The sequence below is a fragment of the Stenella coeruleoalba genome, assembly GCF_951394435.1.
Source record: "Stenella coeruleoalba genome assembly, chromosome: 15".
NCBI classification, from domain to species: Eukaryota; Metazoa; Chordata; class Mammalia; order Artiodactyla; family Delphinidae; genus Stenella; species Stenella coeruleoalba.
In genome coordinates, this window is record NC_137161.1 from 69,320,655 (window position 1) to 69,345,107 (window position 24,453).

Here is a 24,453-nt window from a genome sequence, read left to right on the forward strand (position 1 = left end):
GTCATCTTTTCCAAAGCCCCATCTTTTCTTCAGGTATGCCCATGCCTCACTCAGCCCATGTTCTCAAGTTGGATCCTGGTTTCTTTATGCAAATCATTGCAATCCTATTTCCCTTGCAATTATTTGTTTCAGAAACACAGATTTAAGTAAGTAAACTAGCATTCCCTGATGACTTAAAAGTGTGGGGTAGGCTTGAGATTGGCAGGATGACTTTTTATATTGTGGTTGGGGGGAAAGTTTTTCTCCCCTCTCATTCACAGGATATAAAAATGGGAAAACTAGTTTCCCTAGTTGTCTCTAGTGACCATGAAGGAAGCCATCTTGTGTACATGCAGGAAATCATCTTATATACATGCAGGAAGTCATCTTTTTTTAAAATTAATTAATTTATTTGTTTTTATTTTTGGCTGTGCTGGGTCTGCGTTGCTGTGCGCAGGCTTTCTCTAGTTGCAGAGAGCGGGGGCTACTCTTCATTGTGGTGCGTGAGCTTCTCATTTTCATGGCTTCTCTTGTTGGGGAGCATGGGCTCTAGGCATGCGGGCGGGCTTCAGTAGTTGTGGCACACAGGCTCAGTAGCTGTGGCTCGCAGGCTGTAGAACGCAGGCTCAGTAGTTGTGGCACACAGGCTTAGTTGCTCTGCGGCATGTGGGATCTTCCCGGGCCAGGGTTCGAACCTGTGTCCCCTGCATTGGCAGGTGGATTCTTAACCACTGTGCCACCAGGGAATCCCCAGGAAGTCATCTTGTACACATGCAGGAAATCATCTTGTACACATGCAGGAAGTCATCTGTATACATGCAGGAAATCATCTTGTATACATTCAGGAAATCATCCTGTGTATATGGATGAAGTCATGTTGTATACATGTAGGAAGTCATCTGTGGACATGCAGGAAATCATCTTATGTACATGCAGGAAGTCATCTTGCATATATGCAGGAAATCATCTTGTATATAGGTAGGAAATCATCCTGTATACGTGCAGGAAGTCATCTGTGCACATGCAGGAGGTCATCTGTGTACATGCAGGAAATTATCTTGTGTAGATGCAGGAAGTCATCTGTGCACGTGCAGGAAATCATTTTGTATATATGCAGGAAATCATCTGTGTACATGCAGGAATTCATCTTGTATACATGCAAGAAATCACTTTATGTACGTGCAGAAAGTCATCTGTGTACATGCAGGAAGCCATCTTCTGTACATGCAGGAAGTCCTCTTGTGTTCATGTAGGAAATCATCTTGTGTAGATGCAAGAAGTCATCTGTGCACATGTAGGAAATCATCTTGTATACATGCAGGAAATCATCTTGTGTATGTGCAGGAAGCCATTTTGTCACCGCATGGAAGCTAATGTGAGTCCACATACAGAGGAAAGCAGTCAACAAAATCTCAAAATTAAACAGTCCTGATTTTACTCACTGTGGGTTCTGCCTCCCCCTGATTTAATGATATATGAAATAATACATTTCCTTACTGTTTAAACAGATTGAGTTGAGGTTTCCCTATTACTTACAGGGAATACCATCGTATTTGACACATATCCTTATGATCAAGTACTGTCTTTGCATGTGGTTTATAATTTCACCAAGTAATCATTGGTGCCAATTAAAGGAAGCATTTACCTTTAAAGACCTAGGTAAGCATATCAGGCTGGCAATAGATTGGCATTTCTGATGCTAAAGTAACAATAATGACTTCTGGTTGAAGTTGACTGTTTGACAACATGAGTTTGTTCCCTTTCTCTACCAGTATCTCAGTAAAACGATAGTAAAGGAATGAAAATGATGTCTAAATATTCAATGATAAGAAGATAAAAAGAGAGCCATGAGAAGAAAGATTTTATCAAATTTCTGGAAGATGGATAAGATATGAAGAATTGAAACTGGTGAAACAGAATAAGGAAGCCACAGCCCAGAGTATGTACAGAAAGGAGATTCAAATAAGGAGGGAGGCAATATGCCCTTCCACGTATTTAAGGGCCTCAGCACTATGAAATATCATGTATAAAAGAGGGTAGGGGGCTTCCCTCGTGGCACAGTGGTTGAGAGTCCGCCTGCTGATGCAGGGGACACGGGTTCGTGCCCTGGTCCGGGAAGATCCCACTTGCCATGGAGCGGCTGGGCCCATGAGCCATGGCCGCTGAGCCTGCGCTACACAACGGGAGAGGCCACAACAGTGAGAGGCCCGAGTACCGCAAAAAAAAGAAAAAAAAAAAAGGGTAGGATTAAAATTGTGAGGTAGAAAACAATGTGATTAATCAAAAGTTTATATATGAAACAGACCCACTCCACTCTGGAGGGCATAATTCTTGGAAGCTAAGCTTCTACTCTAATACTTTTTTAAAAAGGAGTATTTTCTTCCACAGAAACTGGAAGGCTCCAGAGAAATGTCTTTTACATTTTATCATTTAGGGGCTCACCAGGTTATGGTTTACTTGCTTCCCCAAACTGCTCTCACTTAGAGCAAATTGGCAAAATGAGCAAGGTTCATCTATACCACAGGACTCTCATCAGGTTTAACTGACTTCTTCTTGAGCATGAAAAGTCAAAGGTCTTCAAATGAGAGACCCTCAAACATGGAAGAGAGACATCAAAATGAACAGCCACACAACAGGGAACAGGATTCATGCAAAGAACAGGAGGGAACTTCTCCAAACTCCAATGTGTGTCCTCAGGGAGATTTGAGAAAATATTCAAACAAGCATAGAACACAGTGAAAATGGAATAAACACATACTAAGAAATTCTCTCCTAGATAGTAAATATGTATTTGTCAGAAGAGAAAATAATTCAATAGCAAAGTTGGAAAATTAGATCTGGGAAATATCTCAGAAGAAGAACATGAAAACAAAGCGGTGGAAAATATGAGAAGGAAACCCAGAGGGTCAATGCAAGAGCACTGAACATCTGACCAAGGGAAAAATGATAGGGGAAAGTATCAAAGAAGTAATGAGGACAGTTCTCCAGAACTGAAGGACTTTTAATGTTCAGATTGAAAATGTACACCTAGTGCCCAGTGAATTGAAACAAAAACAAAAAACCCACATAGAACATTACCACAAAATGTCATAACATCTATGATAAAAGGGAAACCCTAAAAGCAAAAAATGAGGAAAAAAAAATCAAAATGAAAACAAGAAGTCAGCATCATACTACTCATCATCAGCTCCAAACATTAGGAGCTTTTGACTTTCAGAGGGACAACTATTTTGATTTAAGATTCACTACATAGCCCACTTCAGACCTAGGGACACATACAGACTGAAAGTGAAGGGATGGAAAAAGATATTCCATGCAAATGGAAATCAAAAGAAAGCTGGAGTAACAATTCTCATATCAGACAAAACAGACTTTAAAACAAAGACTATTACAAGAGAAAAAGAAGGACACTGCATAGTGATCAAGGTATCAATCCAAGAAGAAGATATAACAATTGTAAATTTTTATGCACCCAACATAGGAGCACCTCAATACATAAGGCAAATACTAACAGCCATAAAAGGGGAAATCGACAGTAACACAATCATAGTAGGGGACTTTAACACCCCACTTTCATCAATGGACAGATCATCCAAAATGAAAATAAATAAGGAAACACAAGCTTTAAATAATACATCAAACAAGATGGATTTAATTGATATTTATAGTACAGTCCATCCAAAAACAATAGAATACACTTTCTTCTCAAGTGCTTATAGAACATTCTCCAGGATAGATAATATTTTGGGTCACAAATCAAGCCTTGGTAAATTTAAGAAAATTGAAATTGTATCAAGTATCTTTTCCACAACGCTATGAGACTAGATATCAATTATAGGAAAAAAATCTGTAAAAAATACAGACACATGGAGGCTAAACAATACGCTTCTTAATAACCAAGAGATCATTGAAGAAATCAAAGAGGAAATAAAAAAAATACCTAGAAACAAATGACAATGAAAACACGAGGATCCAAAACCTATGGGATGCAGCAAAAGCAGTTCTAAGAGGGAAGCTTATAGCAATACAATCCTACCTCAAGAAACAAGAAACATCTCAAATAAACAATCTAACCTTACACCTAAAGCAATTAGAGAAAGAAGAACAAAAGAACCCCAAAGTTAACAGAAGTAAAAAAAATCATAAAGATCAGATCAGAAATAAGTGAAAAAGAAATGAAGGAAACGATAGCAAAGATCAATAAAAGTAAAAGCTGATTCTTTGAGAAGATAAACAAAATTGGTAAACCATTAGCCAGACTCATCAAGAAAAAAAGGGAGAAGACTCAAATCAATAGAATTAGAAATGAAAAAGGAGAAGTAACAACTGACACTGCAGAAATACAAAGGATCATGAGAGATTACTACAAGCAACTGTACGCCAATAAAATGGACAACCTGGAAGAAATGGACAAATTCTTAGAAAAGCACAACCTTCTGAGACTGAACCAGGAAGAAATAGAAAATATAAACAGCCCAATCACAAGCACTGAAATTGAAAATGTGATTAAAAATTTTCCAACAAACAAAAGCCCAGGACCAGGTGGCTTCACAGGCAAATTCTATCAAACATTTAGAGAAGCGCTAACACCTATCCTTCTGAAACTCTTCCAAAATATAGCAGAGGGAGGAACACTCCCAAACTCATTCTACGAGGCCACCATCACCCTGGTACCAAAGCCAATAAAGATGTCACAAAGAAAGAAAACCACAGGCCAATATCACTGATGAACATAGATGCAAAAGTCCTCAACAAAATACTAGCAAACAGAATCCAACAGCACATTAAAAGGATCATACACCATGATCAAGTGGGGTTTATCCCAGGAATGCAAGGATTCTTCAATATATGGAAATCAATCAATGTGATACAGCAAAATAACAAATTGAAGGAGAAAACCAATATGATCATCTCAATAGATGCAGAGAAAGCTTTCAACAAAATTCAACACCCATTTATGATAAAAACCCTCCAGAAAGTAGGCATAGAGGGAACTTACCTCAACATAATAAAGGCCATATATGACAAACCCACAGCCAACATTGTCCTCAATGGTGAAAAACTGAAACCATTTCCACTAAGATCAGGAACAAGACAAGGTTGCCCACTCTCACTACTATTATTCAATGTAGTTTTGGAAGTTTTAGCCACAGCAATCAGTGAAGAAAAAGAAATAAAAGGGATCCAAATTGGAAAAGAAGTAAAGCTGTGACTGTTTGCAGATGACATGATGCTATACATAGAGAATCCTAAAGATGCTACCAGAAAACTACTAGAGCTAATCAATGAATTTGGTAAAGTAGCAGGATACAAAATTAATGCACAGAAATCTCTTGCATTTCTATACACTAATGATGAAAAATCTGAAAGTGAAATTAAGAAAATACTCCCATTTACCATTGCATCAGAAAGAATAAAATACCTAGGAATAAACCTACCTAAGGAGACAAAAGACCTGTATTAAAAAATTACAAGACACTGATGAAAGAAATTAAAGATGATACAAATAGATGGAGAGATATACCATGTTCTTGGATTGGAAGAATCAACATTGTGAAAGTGACTCTACTACCCAAAGCAATCTACAGATTCAGTGAAACCCCTATCAAACTACCACTGGCATTTTTCACAGAACTAGAACAAAAAGTTTCACAGTTTGTATGGAAACACAAAAGACCCTGAATAACCAAAGCAATCTTGAGAAAGAAAAACGGAGCTGGAGGAATCAGACTCCCTGACTTCAGACTATACTACAAAGCTACAGTAATCAAGACAGTATGGTACTGGCACAAAAACAGAAATATAGATCAATGGAACAGGATAGAGAGCCCAGAGATAAACAAACACACATATGGTCACCTTATCTTTGATAAAGGAGGCAAGAATATACCATGGAGAAAAGACAGCCTCTTCAGTAAGTGGTGCTGGGAAAACTGGACAGCTACATGTAAAAGAATGAAATTAGAACGCTCCCTGACACCATAAACAAAAATAAATTCAAAATGGATTAAAGACCTAAATGTAAGGCCAGACACCATCAAACTCTTAGAGGAAAACATAGGCAGAACACTCTATGACATAAATCACACTAAGATCCTTTTTGACCCACCTCTTAGAGAAATGGAAATAAAAACAAAAATAAACAAATGGGACCTAATGAAACTTAAAAGCTTTTGCACAGCAAAGGAAACCATAAACAAGACGAAAAGACAACCCTCAGAATGGGAGAACATATTTGCAAATGAAGCAACTGACAAAAGATTAATCTACAAAATTTACAAGCAGCTCATGCAGCTCAATATCAAACAAACAAACAACCCAGTCCAACAGTAGGCAGAAGACCTAAATAGACATTTCTCCAAAGAAGATATACAGATTGCCAACAAACACATGAAAGAATACTCAACATCATTCATCATTAGAGAAATGCAAATCAAAATTACAATGAGATATCATCTCACACCGGTCAGAATGGCCATCATCAAAAAATCTAGAAACAATAAATGCTGGAGAGGGTGTGGAGAAAAGGGAACACTCTTGCACTGTTGGTGGGAATGTAAATTGATACAGCCACTATAGAGAACAGTATGGTGGTTCCTTAAAAACTAAAAATAGAACTACCATATGACCCAGCAATCCCATTACTGGGCATCTACCCTAAGTAAACCACAATTCAAAAAGAGTCAAATACCACAATGTTCGTTGCAGCTTTATTTACAATAGCCAGGACATGGGAACAACCTAAGTGTCCATCAACAGATGAATGGATAAAGAAGATGTGGCACATATATACAATGGAATATTCCTCAGCCATTAAAAGAAACGAAATTGAGTTATTTGAAGTGAGGTGGATGGACCTAGAGTCTGTCATGCAGAGTGAAGTAAGTCAGAAAGAGAAAAACAAATACTGTATGCTAACACATATATATGGAATCTAAAAAAAAAAAGGTCATGAGGAACCTAGGGGGAAGACGGGAATAAAGATGCAGACCTACTAGAGAATGGACTTGAGGACGTGGGGAGGCAGAAGGGTAAGCTGGTACAAAGTGAGAGAGTGGCATGGACATATATACACTACCAAATGTAAAATAGATAGCTAGTGGGAAGCAGCTGCATAGCACAGGGAGATCAGCTCGGTGCTTTGTGACCACCTAGAAGGGTGGGATAAGGAGGGTGGGAGGGAGGGAGATGCAAGAAGGAAGAGATATGGGGATATATGTATATATATAACTGATTCACTGTGTTATAAAGCAGAAACTAACACACCATTGTAAAGCAATTATACTCCAATAAAGATGTTAAAAAAAGTTTCAATACATAGCTAAGTATCAATAAATAGTATGGTAGAATAAAGACATAATCAGACATTATCTCCAGGGAAACGGGAGAACTTGATAGGATACTAAATTTAAAGGAGAGGTTGAACAAAATTTACAATATGCCAAAAGTAATTAGTTCCAAAAAAATTGAACTCCAGGCAAAAAGTCATACGAGAAAGAACATTTAACTGTAGAGAGAAACAGTTGTGGTGAACCACGTTTTCACAGTCATAGTAATGAAATAACTATTGATTTTCATTTTCAGAATCAACCTACTGATAAAGCTCAGAGGAATTAATTACCGTTCTAGAACCAAATGTAAGTATTGTAAATGTGACAGTATAAAAGTAACAATTCAGAAGAAGTTTGGGAAGTAGCGATGGAAACAGAACTGATATTTTATCTATATTCTCACATGAGGAAGTAGGAAATAAAAATACACTGTTTTGATGGAAGAAAAAAATAGTTTTTAAAAATGAATTTTAAAAATTAAAAAACAAGATGGCACATAATTTTGCATCTTCCGGTTCTTGTATTCACTTAGAAGTATTTTGGCAGGAATAAAAACAAAGATTCCTTTTTGCAATCGAAAGATACTTTGATGAAAGAAGACTTCAGCTTCTAATGTAATTATTAAATGAAAATTTTGATTTGTCATCATGAAAGCGATAATGTGTGACTTTCATTGTCACAGGCTAATGCAAAAATAAGAGAGGTGAGCATAATAGATAAAGGACGCTTTTGTATCAAGCGAAGGCCACATAACATCGTTGTGAGCTGTACAAAACTAAGTTTTGCAGTTAGTTCACACTAAAAATCGGAGGGACATTGCTAAAAGGAAAGGAAACTTGGCTATAGTAATTTATATCCCGCTCACTTAATGGGTGCTGATTTACCACAATATTAAACATATTACCATCGCATTAAATTGATGTTAAAAAATTAACTTTATTAGTTTTGTGGTTTTGCTACATTGAATGTGAAATTTTTTTAATTGTGAAAAGCAAGGCATTTTAGTTTCATTTGGAGAACTAAGAAGAGACCCATGTGGATGGCTGTGGGGTCTCATTTTCTTACTACTCTCTTCTCTGCTACTGTAGCAGTGAGTTGGTTCAGCAGCTTTGAATTTGCTCAGTGGCAGCATAAGTTGAGACCAGAGCCGGGCTACTCTTTCCCCACAAGGTCAGTTCTTTAACCACAAGCTCCATTGTTATATAGTTGCCTAGATTCTTGCTACACATAATGTGATCTGTGGACCCACAGCATTGGCATCCCCTTAGGGATTTTAAGACGTGCAGAATCTTGGGCCTCACCCCAGACCTACTGAATCAGAATCTGCATTTTTAACAAGATCCCCAGCTCATGCCCCTTGCACCTAAATGTCTGGAAGGCATGGACGCTGCCCCTTCCCTATTACCATGGTCAAGTAGAGGAGCAGCATCCATCTCTGTGGAATCCTCACCCACGGTGCTTCTAGCCTATCTCTGCCCAGTCTGAGCGTCATCCCTCCTTGAGGACAATCATAGCTCAGGGGATCACGTGTGCTCTTGTTACTGAGTCCAAACTCGTTCTGCTTGCTGCACGACAGGCCAATAAATCGGGAGACGAGTTGTTGGGGCGAGGAATAATGACTTTATTTGGAAAGCCAGCAGACCGAGAAGATGGCAGACTAATGTCCTAGAGAACCCTCTTACCCCAGTCAGAATTCAGGCTTCTTTTACACTAAAAGGGGGAGGGGTTGTGGTTAGTTGTTGCAAACTTCTTGGTGTCGGAATCCTTTGTTCTTGCAGCTGTCCACATAGGTCAGGTCACAATGTTCCTGTAAACCTCCAATGAGTCAAATGTTATTCTCTGTTCAGCAACTTTTTATCTCTATATGAATGGAAGTGTTATACTCTTAAAGGTCAGAGCCTTGAGAATGGGCTACCCTGTATATTTCAGGATATAGGCAACATTCTTAACTGGAAGCAAAGGCAGTAGAATACAAAGGTTAAAGTAAAAGAAACAGACCTAATATGCAGTCAGATTTGTTCTTCCCTATTACACCCTGTCACTTTTCTGCTTGTATCTCTTAAACTCTCTACCGATGAGTATGCCTGAGCCCCCATTTCCCAACACTTTGTGGAACTGTGTTGTTTTCATCTGCCCGGATTCCTCATCTGTAAGTCAGAACAGTAATAACAATTTTCTCATAGAGTTGTGAGGCTTACATGGAATAATCCGTATAAAGCACTCCCTGCACAGAGTAACATCTCAATAAATGTGGTTATAATTATTAGCTATTATCAAAGAATCCCAGGGGATAACATCAGCAGGAAATGGCTTATATGTTAATGGTCTCCAGCCTCAGCTGTCGTCAGGTTCATTTCCCTCATCAATAGCTCATTACTTGATTGTCAAGTCACAGATGCTATAAGCCACACACCATCACACCGAATAATAGCAATTCTTGCAGGCTTAATGTGTAAAGCATTGCAGAGCCGGTATCCCTTTAATCCTGACAGGGGTTTGTCTGCTGGGGGTGGTGGTGATGCGGAGCAAAACCTGTGTCGATGGGAGAACTCTCTCACCCTCACGGTCCAGTCTCATGAGCTTCCAAGTGATCCTGCCCTGGGTCCCAATGTTTTACAAAGTCATAACAGCTCTTTTCCTTTTGTTCTTCTTTTACTCATTTCTTTTTGCACTGCCTTCTCCTTAGTCAGCCAGGCATGTGTCCACAGGTGCTGTGTTAGAGCACAAATCTCACATGCTGTGCTGAGAAAGACCTTTTCGCTATTACCACTTCCCACTCTCAGATTGGAGCATTGTAACTGAATGAAACCCTTTCCCCAAGACCCTCTTCTTAAGATAATCCCTTTCCCAGATGGATCCTCAGTCCCCCAGACAGGCTTCCAGAAGTCCCTCTCTACCACAGCTGCAAACACACCTCCTCGTCTTGCTTGAAACCCAGGAATGACTGGGGTTAATGTCCATATGGGGGTCCCTCTACACTTGACCGGTTCCACTGAGTCTGGAAAAGAGAACACCTGGGGAGATATGAACATGGTTTCTTAATTTTGGAAGACTACAATGTGAAAGTGAGATTTGATATGTACTCAGGAGGGCATTCCCAAGATGAATGGAGAAGAAATAATGGAAAGAATGGAAACCACCACTATGACCCCCTTACTTCCTATGTGAAAGGGACAACATGCTGGCCAATGTCATCACATTTAATTCCTCAAACGAGTATCTGTTTAATAGATAAAACTGTGGCTTGCACAGGCTAAGTAACCAAGCTGGGATGAACTCGTATTTGTTTTATGCTAAAATCTACGTGCTTTCCATTACATTATATGGCTTCATATGATGGAATCATCTGATGGGTGGTAGTAAATTCCTTGTCATGGAGAGCATTACAGCAGAGGCTGGAGGCTGGAAGGCTTGGACAGCCATCCCCAGGCCTGGAATGAAGTGAAGAGCACCTGAGCATCAGAGCCTGGGGTAATTCCTAGAGCAACACTATAAAGCAAGTGGTCTGGAAGAAGGTTATCGATTCCAAACAAGGTGAGAGAATAAGGAAGAAGCAAAACATAAAGCTAAAAGTATCGAGAAGCACAATCAGCTGGTATATTATGAGATGAATTGCAGAGATGAAGGAAGATCCAGAGCTGAAAACTGACAGCTCCTTGGCGAAAATCTGCCCATAAACATATCTTGTTTTGTTTTCAAGCATTAATTCCCTTTTATGTCATTGCCAACATCCCAAAATTGGTAGATTTACCCACAAATCCAGATTTCAAAACTTCTCTTGAAAAATGGAAAGATCTGGCAATCCTGGGCCCACATTTCTGCATGGCAACAGCCAGGTGGTGGCGGGTTCTATAAGCAGGGCACATGCTCTCTGATTCATAGGCTTCCACAACCTTATATTGCCTTATGTCTTTCTATATTTATTTGTTTACATTATCTGCTTAGACTCTGAAAATAACCAAAACGATTTATGTTTTCTGCTGCCATGTGCAATTCAGCTTAGAAAGGGATGGGCTGCATTTGCGGCACATCTCAGAGACTCACATTCCCTTCAAGACTCACTTGAAACTGCACTATACAGAGAGTCTGAAAGACAAGCCATTAGGATATTTGCACCGATACAAAACCTTTACTAAAGCATGCCCCAAACAGTGAGCTATGCCAGTCACTGAGGGATGGAGAAGTGGGTGAGTTAAAATATGGAAGAAACCAAGATAGGCAAGAACTAGGGCATACATATTCCTAGCTACCACTGCCTAAAGACAGTAACAATATCCAGTGAGAAGACACCAATGGTTATTATTAAAATTGTGCATTAGGGACTTCCCTGGTGGTCCAGTGGTTGGGACCGTGCACTTCCACTACAGGGGGCATGGGTTCAATCCCTGGTCTGGGAACTGGGATGCTGCATTCTGCCTGGCTTGGCCAAAAAAGATTGTGCTTTAGATAGTCTTGATTTCTATGGGGGGATCAAGAGAGAAGAGCTATGAGAGCGAGAGCGAGCGAGAGAGAGAGAGAGAGAGAGAGAGAGAGAGAGAGGAAGAGAGAGAAGGGTAGTGTCAAATTGCATGTAATGTTTTCTACAGCGTGGATTCAGTTATTTTCAACTAATTGTTTTATTGTTTTTATCAAACTGATTTTTTTAAAAAAACACTCCAAGTTTTGGTAAGATGAGATACCCAAGCCAGCTTAGTGACCAGATAGGCTGAGAAGCAGCTCCAACATTAGTGGAGGTTCTTGGTTTATAAGTAGTAAAAATTGACACCAGTAAATAAAAACAAAAGAGGATTTTATTGGAAGTATGTTGAGTACTCATGGCATTGATGGCAAGGCTGGGAAAAGGGATATAGATATAAGTAAGCACCCAGCAGTTCCTGTGGATAGAAATGTAAGTAATTCTTGGGTCCGAGAATCAGAAATTCCTCCCACATCTCACAAGGGTGCCAAAGCTGGAATAGATGAGTCCAATCATTTTTAGTTATTGTGTCATTCTGTTTACAATCCTAATTCCATTGAAGGAGCTTGACAGTTAGCCCCGCTTAGGCCAAAGGTAAGCTCCATAAAGTCAGAAGTGAGAAGACTATTAATTATCAATCTATGTTTCCAGCACCAAGGACAGTACTTGAAACAAAGTAGATGCTCAGTATTTGTGAAATGAACCACTGAACGAATGACAGAATGTTTTCATGCTATGACTAGGGTAAGATAAAAAAAGCATCTGGGAAAATAGTCCCGAAGCCCAAAGCCAGCGAGGAAGAGATAATTTTCCAAAGGGAAATCCAGGTGATATTACCAAGAGACCATTGAAGAGGTGCTGGGCAGCCAATAGAGTGGAATATGTAGAGAGATACTTTTAATTTCCCAGCAAGGTTTATATATAACATGGAAAATTTCAAATCTCTCCCAGTGTTTCACATTTCAACATAGTAACAGAAAAATCAGGGTCAAATGCATCTAAATCCATCCTGGTTTTCCTGTACACACACAGTGGTAGCCAGATTTGGGGTGCTGTTGACTGGTAACCTGAAGACCCATTTCCCCGCTGTTCTGGTTCTGAAAGGGAAGGCCGTAGGCTAGTGCCAGCCCCGCCCCGAGTGAGTTCCCAAAGATGCAGGCACATCTCCTCCAAGAACATGCCATATGCACAAGAGGCTGTTCCAAGGAGGAGCAAATTTGCACATCCCACTCAAAGGGGGAATGGAAAGGATGGGTGTGAGGAGCCCCCGGATTTTCTGCTCTTCCTCTGAGGCACTTTAGGAAGGAGCACACAACTCATTTCAAAGGATCGAGGAAAGAACACCACCTGGGGAGTGGGAAAGGGTCAAGAAGCCTCGGAAAACAAAGCAGCTTTAGGGTTGGTAATGAAGCAATGTCGCTTTCTTAAGTTGATCTGACTGATCATTGTTTTATGGCCCAACACACTCAGTTCACCAGCTGGTCATATATAATTTAGCTCTTAATTATAACTTGTCTTGTGAGGTCCTCAGAATGCTTAATATGTGAGCTTCATTCCAACAGCTGGAGCACAGGCTCAGAGAGTCCTTCAGAACATTCCTTTCAACAAAAGTGGGCTTGCTTTCCAGCCTCTGTTTCAGCTGAAAGTTGGCGACCTTTGTGGATTTCTATTACTTAGGTTGGAAGCATGGATGCTGAGTACTGGGAGAACTTGTTTGGAGAAGAAGGGGAAAGAGAGCAGAGAGATCTGAGGGCTCATGGACCTAATCTGACAATATGCTTTTTTTTCCGCCTGGCCTAGGATTAACTTTTTAAAATATTATTTTCAAATTCTATACAATTTGGAAGTTTTACATACAAATCTGTATTTCTAATTTGTCTTGGAAGCATGTAAATTCTTGTGATAGCAGGCTGGCTGTCTCACAAGGGAGCGGAAGTGGAACTGAACTGAATAGTGGTGGCTGCATTTGGACGGGGCCTGAGCTCTCCACTCGGCTTGGTCATAACACAAGGTGTGTGTCTGTGTATGTGTGTGGTGGTGGGGCTACGTAGGTATATGAGTGTGAAACTCCCAATCTACATCTTTATTCCTAATTGGGTGTGTCCTAGGTCTTAAATTACTAAAAGTCTTTTTTCTGCCTCTTTGGATGTGACTAATGACTATTATGGGATATGCATGAGGGTTGGTTAATGACTTGGGATCAGACCAGGAAGATGTAACATGGGGCCACGTCTACATATGCCTTGGGGAAAGTTAACCACACTCTGAGTTCGTCTTGGCACCTCTTATATTCTGATTTCAACTTTTTAAGCAGGAGTGTGGCTTGTAGATAAGACCTAAATCACTTCATTATATGATGCACCAGATCATGAAAGGCCTTGAATACCATGCTAAGGGTTTATATATGGACAATGAATTTGAAAACACCAAAGCACCCCAAGTTCTTTCACCCCAGAGCGGTTTTACTGTGTGCAGTGCAGGGCCGTGTCATGCCAGACACTCTGTTTGAAGTCAGCTGCTCCCCACTGATGGCCAACAGAGCCATGTAGAATGACTCAGAACTCCAGGGACCCATCACCCACAGAAGGACGTTCATTTTTTTTGTTTGTACTTTCATAGCTTTTGGCCCATCGTCTTCCGTTTTGTGAATTTATGTCACAGATATTGGCATATGTGCACGATGACATATGTATGACCTATTTGCAGCAACCCTTTTGATAACTAGAGCCTGGAAACAATCTAAGGGCCCATCAGTAGGGAAGCTGAACTACTGGGGGCACATCCACACAGTTGAATACTGTGCAGCTATGAAAGGACTTAGATGTCTATGGCTCATACAGAATGATCTCTAAAGTATATTTTAAGTGAAAAGAGCAAGGTATCGATTAGTATTTTTGCTGTGTTTCCATTCATTTCAAAAATGTGCACTCATTATATAAGGTGGCATAGTTTTAGGAGGTAAACAACTGCTGGGGAGAGAGCATGGGGCACAAGTGTTGAGAGATAGATGTCCTTTTCATGGTATATCTTTCTGTATTGCTTGCTTATTTTTCCATGTTCATATATTGGTTTTTTCCCAATAATAAATATCAAGTTGTGTGGTTGTGGGCACTTAATTTTGAGCTTCATTTCTCCTAGAGACTGCTTCATTTCTTTTAGGAAAACATCTACACCACACAGTACAGTTTTCTAGAAGGAATCACTGGCCCTGCTGGCTGGCAGGACAGAGCAGGTCATCCTGGGCTCCTGCTGAGAGCTGGGATTTTTTTTCTTGGAATTCTGGGTGAGAAGAGCTCTCGGGTACTATGTGGTACCTTGTGGAGCTGCTCAGTGAGTGGGCCAAGAAGATACAGAGCCAGATAATGATTCTGTGCTACCTTCCACATCTTGTCTTGCTGTGACAACTCCTGCCTGAGACTGTCTCCTTCCACATATCAAATGGACATGATGCTATTTGTCCTTCCCACTCTGGGGGCATTTCAGGAAATAAATAGTGGAGATAAAACTCTATCTTGGAGGACTATGTCCTCTCTTGCGGGAGACAAGGGATGTCCTTTGTCCCCCTCAAAGGACAGAGGATGATGGATCTCTTGCCTCAACACTTAGGATACAAGCAGAGTAGGGTAGGGTGAGTGGGACCAAGTTTGAGACCATGAAGGACTGGCAAGGGGATTATAGAAGATAAATTGCTCTGCAATCAAAAGAGGACAAGGACTTCTGGGGAAAGGAAAGGAAAGGTACACACGCATCTTAGAATTGGTTGCATTTTAGGAAAAATGAGTAGCTCAGAGTGGCTGGGACACTGGCTGAAATGGGAGAAGCAACTAGGGGTGAGGCTGGAAAGTTCGGTAGGGAGTATAGAGTTTATTCTGGAAAAAATTGATTCCCAGGAGGTTTTTTAAAGAATATTTACTTATTTATTTATTTTAATTTTGGCTGCATCAGATCTTAATTGTGGCACATGGGCTCTTTCGTTTCAGCACGTGGGCTTCTCTCTAGTTGTGGCACGTGGGCTCAGTAGTTGCAGTACGTGGACTTAGTTGCCCTGCAGCATGTGGGATCTCAGTTCCCTGACCAGGGATCGAACCTGCATCCCCTGCATTGGAAGGCAGATTCTCAACCACTGGACCACCGGGGAAGTCCCCAGGAGTTTTTTTATATAAGAGAATAATGATATAATTTTATTTGGCAAAGATAACTAGCATATATATAGGGTATAGTTACTAGAACAAATTCCTCCTGGCTAGAACCAAGAGAGCGACAATTATCGTAATGATGCTTTCTAGCTCCAGATAATAAACCCTAAAGGAAGGCTGTGACAGTAGGGATATAGGGGTGAGGGCTAATCTGAAAGAGATTTGTGGAGTAAAATCCAATAGCTTGGTGAGCGACTAAATGCAGCAGTAGGAAGAATGTCAACAGTGACTTTGTTTGGCTTGGAGAAAACAGTGACTTGGTTCCAGGAGACAGAGCACACAGCTGGAAGAATAGTTTTTGACCCACAATAAGTGTTGCCCGTGAGGGAATGCCCTCTGATTGCATGAATTTACTTGACCAAACATTTACTGAGTCCTCACGCTGGGACCTGGAACAGGGATTGTGTCAGGTGTGAAGGTCAAGAAAGTCTTTGGAATTTAATATTTTAGATCTCTCTCCCCCTCTTCCAATAGAACCAGAAAAGATATTTCCTCCCTTCTAAAAAACCATGAAAGCATCTATAACAATTGAAAAGAAATAACATTATTTTTCTTTGAAGATCAATTTCAAGCCCTGCCACTTCAGGGCAATGTCCCTTCTTCCACAACGGCAGTAACTTGGGGGTTACCCAGGAAAGACAGCAAGGAGATGACTAAATTATGAGCCAAATCAGTCAAGAAAGACCGAGCAAGACTAGCAAGGATCATAGTTGCTGAGTGGGAAAATACTTTCCCTTTGTTGCAAGCAGCTCAGACCCAAGGGAAATGGGTGAATCTTTGGAATTGCTGGGAGGGACAAAGCGAAACAATGGGGTATCAACACTCAACTGGCAGACTGGCTTCTTTGGCCGCTGAGGGTCCTGCTCGGTGACACCCTGACAAGGCATCTTGGCCCTATTGGGATATGGTTGTCGTGCTGTCTTGGTGAGGGCAATTCCTCCTCTTGACAGTTTCCTGGAATCTGCTGGAATTTCTTTTGCCTCAAGCAGGATTTAACAAGCCGGGGAGGTTTTTGCTCTGTTGCTTTTTCTGCAACTCTTTTCTTGTTCAGGTGCCAGCGGGGCCCTCGTCCTTCTAGGATTCCAAGCTGTAGCTTCTGGGAATGCTGATGTAATGGTTCTCAACCTCAGAATAGAAGACCCACTTCCTGATAGATCTCTCTGGTATACGTTCACCTTGCTGACTCTTCTTTCCTCACTTATCAACCCTGGTAAAGACCTACTGACACTTGTCAGCATCTTCCCCATGAAGATCCCTCCTTGGACCGCCTTTCCTCTCTGCCTATCACTCTATACTTGGGCTGCTCCATTAAATTGTATGTTTTCAGCTAATGGATCTATATAAGGAGACTCCAAAACACTCATTTCCAGGCTCAAGTTCTTGCCTGAATTCTGGCCCAGCATTCATTCATTCATTCAGAAAGTGTTTATTGATCATCTATACTACACAGGCTCTGCCTTAGGCACTGGGCATATAACAAGACGGACACGGTTGACCCTCATGGAATCTCTGTCAATCTTCTAGCTGTCTGTTAGACATTTAGGCTTGCATGTGCCTCATTCCCGTCCCAGACAAGATATATATCTTTGTCCATCCAACCTATCCCTTTTCCTGGCAGACTTCTGTTAAGGGCATCACAATCTTCTAGTCGTCTGAGGTTGAACTTCATCTTCATTCTTCACTCCTCTCTCTCTTAACCTCATATCGAATCTGTTGCCGAGCTTTATTGATTCTGCCTCATTTCCCTAATTTGATTCTTCCGCTTCTTGCCCACCTTTACCACCTTAGTTAAGTTCTCATCATTCCTCACCTGTAGAGCTTCTTGACTGCTTTCAAAGATCCTGATCTTTTCTCCCCTCCACTCAAAATTGTTGCAGACCTTCTTGTTATTTAATGACCATCCATGGCTCCCCATCATCTTGAAATAAAACCCTCAGCCATGGTCTCTCAGCTGCATGATCTGCTCCTGACCTGCCTTTTGGGATGTATTGTAGCCTTCAGCAGAGCTTCCCTGGAAGAAGGAAGAAAGAAGGAGAGTAGAGGAAGGAGGGAGACAGCAGGAACAGGATATTCAGGCACATTGGGAACAGCAGATTGAGTGTCTACAATGTGCGTGGTTAAGCTGTGCTAACCTGTGCTAAACACTTTATTTTATTTTATCTTTTTCATCCCCCCCACCCCCACCCCCCCACTGTCCCCCCTTGGTGTCCATACATTTTTTTCTCTACATCTGTGTCTCTATTTCTGCCTTGCAAACTGGTTCATCTGTACAATTTTTCTAGATTCCACATATATGTGTTAATATACAATATTTGTTTTTCTCTTTCTGACTTACTTCACTCTGTATGACAGTCTCTAGGTCCATCCACGTCTCTACAAATGATCCAATATCATTCCTTTTTATGGCTGAGTAATATTCCATTGTATATATGTACCACATCTTCTTTATCCATTTGTCTGTTGATGAGCATTTAGGTTGCTTTCATCACCTGGCTATTATAAATAGTGCTGCAATGAACATTGGGGTGCATGTGTCTTTTTGAATTATAGTTTTCTCTGGGTATATGCCCAGTAGTGGGATTGCTGGGTCATATGGTAATTCTTTTTATTTGTTTTTCAGAAATATTTGTTTAATGAATGAATAAGTTGACTCCTCTCCCAACAGATATTGATACACAGGGATGCGATTCCAGAGAAAGTTCCTGTGATTAATAGAAATACAAGATGAATCATAATAACCACGATAATAGTGGCACTGGTGGCGATGGCAGCTACTACTATTTTTCTTGAGTGTAATAAGAGTGTCTGAGTGTCAGGAACTTGATATATATAACATGTCAAATCTCTTTAAAACCTTTAAAATTAAGTGTTATTATCCATACTTTACAGCTGAGACAAGTGAAGCCCAGATAGATTGCATAGCCTGCAGGGGGTGGAGCTATTGACCCCAAACTCTGCTATGTATTGTATTTCTCCTGTTTGTTTGTTTTTTAACATCTGTATTGGAGTATAATTGCTTTACAATGTTGTGTTAGTTTCTGCTGTATAACAAAGTGAATCAGCTATACATATATATATATATCCCCATATCTCCTCTCTCTTGCATCTCCCTCCCACCCTCCCTATGCCACCCCTCTAGGTGGTCACAAAACACTGAGCTGATCTCCCTGTGCTATGTGGCTGCTTCCCGCTAGCTGTCTGTTTTACATTTGGTAGAATATATATGTGCATGCCACTCTCTCACTTTGTCCCAACTTACCTTTCCCACTACCCGTGTCCTGAAGTCCATTCTCTATTCCTGTCCTGACCCTAGGTTTGTCAGAACCTTTTTTTTTTCAGATTCCATAAATATGTGTTAGTGTACGGTATTTGTTTTTCTCTTTCTGACTTACTTCACTCTGTCTGACAGACTCTAGGTCCATCCACCTCACTACGAAACTCAATTTCATTTCTTTTTATGGCTGAGTAATATTCCATTGTATATGTGCCACATCTTTATCCATTCATCTGTCAATGGACACTTAGGTTGTTTCCAGTCCTGGCTATTGTAAATAGTGCTGCAATGAACATTGTGGTACAAGACTCTTTTTGAATTATGGTTTTCTCAGGGTAGATGCCCAGTAGTGGGATTTCTGGGTCATATGGTAATTCTATTTTTAGCTTTTTAAGGTACCTCCATACTGTTCTTCATAGTGGCTGTATCAATTTACATTGCACCAACAGTGCAGGAGGGTTCCCTTTTCTTAACACCCTCTCCAGAGTTTATTGCTTGTAGATTTTCTGATGATGCCCATTCTAACCTGTGAGGTGATACCTCATTGTAGTTTTAATTTGCATTGCTCTAATGATTAGTGATATTGAGTGGCTTTTCATGTGCTTCCTGGCCATCTGTATGTCTCTTCGGAGAAATATCTATTTAGGTTTCTTGCCCACTTTTGGATTGGGTTGTTTTTTTTTTAATATTGAGCTGCATGGGCTCTTTATATATTTTGGAGATTAATCCTTTGTCTGTTGATTCCTTTGCAAATATTTTCTTCCATTCTGAGGGTTGTCTTTTCGTCTTGTTTAAAATTTCCTTTGCTGTGCAAAAGCTTTTAAGTTTCATTAGGTACCATTTGTTTATTTTTGTTTTTATTTCCATTACTCTAGGAGGTGGGTCAAAAATGATCTTGCTGAGATTTATGTCAAAGAGTGTTCTTCCTATGTTTTCCTCCAAGAGTTTTATAGTGTCCAGTCTTACATTTAGGTCTTTAATCCATTTTGAGTTTATTTTTGTGTATGGTGTTAGGGAGTGTTCTAATTTCATTCTTTTACATGTAGCTGTCCAGTTTTCCCAGCACCACTTATTGAAGAGGCTGTCTTTTCTCCATTGTATATCCTTGCCTCCTCTGTCATAGATTAGTTGACCATAGGTGCATGGGTTTACCTCTGGGCTTTCGATCCTGTTGCATTGATCTATATTTCTGTTTTTGTGCCAGTACCATATTATCTTAATTACTCTCTGATTTCAGAGAGTCTGATTCCTCCAGCTCTGTATCCTGCTACTTTACCAAATTTATTAATTAGCTCTAATAGTGTTCTGCTGGCATCTTTAGGATTCTCTATGTATAGTATCGTGTCGTCCGCAAACAGTGACAGTTTTACTTCTTCTTTTCCAGTTTGTATCCCTTTTACTTCTTTTTCTTCTCTGATTGCTGCGGCTAGCACTTCCAAAACTATGCTGAATAATAGTGGCAAGCGTGGACATCCTTGTCTTCTTCCTGATTTTAGAGGAAATTCTTGCAAGTTTTCACCATTGAGAATGATGTTTGCTGTGGGTTTGTTGTATATGGCCTTTATTATGTTGGGGTAAGTTCCCTCTATGCCCACTTTCTGGAGAGTTTTTATCATAAATGGGTGTTGAATTTTGTCACATCCTTCTTCTGCATCTACTGAGATGATCATATGGTTTTTATTCTTCAGTTTGTTCATATAGTGTATCACATTGATTGATTTGCATATATTGAAGAATCCTTGAATCCCTGGGATGAATCTCACTTGATCATGGTGTATGATCCTTTTAATGTGTTGTTGTATTCTGTTTGCTAGTATTTTGTTGAGGATTTTTGCATCTATATTCATCAGTAATATTCGTCTGAAATTTTCTTTTTTTGTGACATCTTTGTCTGGTTTTGATATCAGGGTGATGGTGACCTCATAGAATGAGTTTGGGAGTGTTCTCTCCTCTGCAATTTTTTGGAAGAGTTTGAGAAGGATGGGTGTTAGCTTTTCTCTAAATGTTTGATAGAATTCACCTGTGAAGCCATCTGGTCCTGGACTTTTGTTTGTTGGAAGATTTTTAGTCACAGTTTCAATTTCATTACTTGTGATTGGTCTGTTCATATTTTCTATTTCTTCCTGGTTCAGTCTTGGAAGGTTATACCTTTCTAAGAATTTGTCCATTTCTTCCAGGTTGTCCATTTTATTGGCATAGAGTTGCTTGTAGTAGTCTCTTATTATGGTTTGTATTTCTGCAGTGTCCACTGTAAATTCTTTTTCATTTCTAATTTTATTGATTTGAGTCCTCTCTCTATTTTTCTTGATGAGTCTGGCTAAAGGTTTATCAATTTTGTTTATCTTCTCAAAGAACCAGCTTTTAGTTTTATTGATCTTTTTTTTTTTTTTGCTGTACGTGAGCCTCTCACTGTTGTGGCCTTTCCTGTTGCGGAGCACAGGCTCTGGACGTGCAGGCTCAGCGGCCATGGCTCACGGACCTAGCCGCTCCACGGCATGTGGGATCTTCCCGGACCGGGACACGAACCCGTGTCCCCTGCATCAGCAGGTGGACTCTCAACCACTGCGCCACCAGGGAAGCCCCAGTTTTATTGATCTTTGCTACTGTTTTCTTTGTTTCTTTTTCATTTATTTCTGCTCTGATCTTTGTGTTTTCTTTGCTCTACTAACTTTGGGTTTTGTTTGTTCTTCTTTCTCTAGTTCCTTTAGCTGTAAATTTAGATTCTTTATTTGAGATTTTTTTTGTTTCTTGAGGTAGGATTGTATTGCTATAAACTTCCCTCTTAGAACTGCTTTTGCTGCATCCCATAGGTTTTGGATCATCATGTTTTCACTGTCATTTGTCTCTAGGTATTTTTTGATTTCCTCCTTGATTTCTTCAGTTATCTCTTGGTTATTTAGTAATGTATTGTTTAGCCTCCATGTGTTTGGGATTCTCTTACGTTTTTTTCCCTGTAATTGATTTCTAATCTCATAGCGTTTTGATCAGAAAAGATGCTTGATATAATTTCAGTTTTCTTAAATTTACCAAGGCTTGATTTGTGACCCAAGATGTGATCTATCCTGGAGAATGTTCCATGTGCACTTGAGAAGAAAGTGTAATCTGCTGTTTTTGGATGGAATGTCCTATAAATATCAATTAAATCTATCTGGTCTATTATGTCATTTAAAGCTTTTGTGTCCTTATTAATTTCCTGTCTGAATGATCCATCCATTGGTGTAAATGAGGTGTTAAAGTCCCCCAGTATTATTGTGTTACTGTTGAGTTCCTCTTTTATAGCTGTTAGCATTTGCCTTATGTATTGAGGTGCTCCTATGTTGGATGCATATGTATTTATAATTGTTAGATTTTCTTCTTAGATTGATCCCTTGATCATTATGTATTGTCCTTCCTTGTCTCTTGTTTGTTTATTTCTTTATTTTCTTTATTCTTTATTTTACAGTCTATTTTATCTGATATCAGTATTGCTACTCAGGCTTTCTTTTGATTTCTATTTGAATGGAAATCAAAATCTTTTTCCATCCCCTCACTTTCAGTCTCTGTTTGTCCCTAGGTCTGAAGTGGGTCTCTTGTAGACAGCATATATGTGGGTCTTGTTTTTGTATGCATTCAGCAAGCCTGTGTCTTTTGGTTGGTGCGTTTAATCCATTCACGTTTAAGGTAATTATTGATATTTATGTTCCTATTACCATTTTCTTAATTGTTATGGGGTTTTTTTTGGTTTTTTTTTTTTTTTTTGAGGTATGCGGGCCTCTCACTGTTGTGGCCTCTCCTTTTGCGGAGCACAGGCTCCGGACGCGCAGGCTCAGCGGCCATGGCTTACAGGCCCAGCCACTCCACAGCATGTGGGATCTTCCTGGACCGTGGCACAAACCCGTGTCCCCTGCATCAGCAGGCGGACTCTCAACCACTGCGCCACCAGGGAAGCCCTGGGTTTGTTTTTGCAGGTCCTTTTCTTCTCATGTTTCCTATTTAGAGAAGTTCCTTTAGCATTTGTTGTAGAGCTGGTTTGGTGCTGAATTCTCTTTGCTTTTCTTGCCTGTAAAGCTTTTGATTTCTCTGTCGAATCTGAATGAAATCCCTGCCAGGTAGAGTAATCTTGGTTGTAGGTACTTCCCTTTCATCATTTTAAATATATCATGCCACTCCCTTCTGGCTTATAGAGTTTCTGCTGAGAAATTAGGTCTTAACCTTATGGGAGTTCCCTTGTATGTTATTTGTCATTTTTCCCTTGTTGCTTTCAATAATTTTTCTTTGTCTTTAATTTTTGTCAGTTTAATCACTATATGTCTCAGAGTGTTTCTCCTTGGGTTTATCCTGCCTGAGACTCTCTGTGTGTCCTGGACTTGGTTGGTTATTTCCTTTCCCATGTTAGGGAAATTTTTTACTATAATCTCTTCAGATATTTTCTTGGGACCTTTCTCTCTCTCTCCTCCTTCTGGGACCCCTATAATGTGAATGTTGGTGCCTTTAATGTTGTCCCAGAGGTCTCTTAGGTGGTCTTCATTTCTTTTCATTCATTTTTCTTTATTCTGTTCTGCAGCAGTGAATCCCACCATTCTGTCTTCCAGATCACTTATCCGTTCTTCTACCTCACTTATTCTGCTATTGATTCCTTCTAGTGTATTTTTCATTTTGGTTATTGTATTATTCTTCTCTGTTTGTTTGTTCTTTAATTCTTCTAGGTCTTTGTTAAACATTTCTTGCATCTTATTGATCTTTGCCTCCACTCTTTTTCCGACGTGCTGTATCATCTTCACTATCATTATTCTGAATTTTTTGGGAAGGTTGCCTATCTCCACTTTTTTTGGAAGGTTGCCTATCTCCACTACATTTTGTTGTTTTTCTGGGGTTTTATCTTGTTCCTTCATCTGGTACATAGTCCTCTGCCTTTTCATTTTGTCTATCTTTCTGTGAATGTGGTTTTCATTCCACAGGCTTCAGGATTGTAGTTCTTCTTGCTTCTGCTGTCTCTGTGCTATACGCTTTATATACAATAGTCCTCCCCCACCGCATCCGTGGGGGATTCTTTCCAAGATCCCCAGTGGATGCCTGGAATGGCGGATAGTATTGAACCCTATACCCAAGGGTTTGTACCCTAAACACAAGCACTGCAGTACTGGGACAGTCCATCTGATAACAGAGATGGCTATTAAGTGTCTAATGGGCAAAATATGCTGGACAAAGGGATGATTTATGTCCCAGATGGGACAGAGC

At 40.1% G+C, this 24,453-nt stretch overlaps 1 long non-coding RNA gene across 1 annotated transcript in view; it reads left to right on the forward strand.

Annotated features, from left to right (window-relative positions):
* LOC307198712 overlaps positions 1-24,453 on the forward strand; it is a 236,786-nt gene that overhangs the window by 124,702 nt on the left and 87,631 nt on the right. Inside the window, exon 4 of the long non-coding RNA XR_013831676.1 lies at positions 7,564-7,616. This is a non-coding gene — a long non-coding RNA (uncharacterized lncRNA). The remainder of the gene's footprint in view (positions 1-7,563; positions 7,617-24,453) is intronic.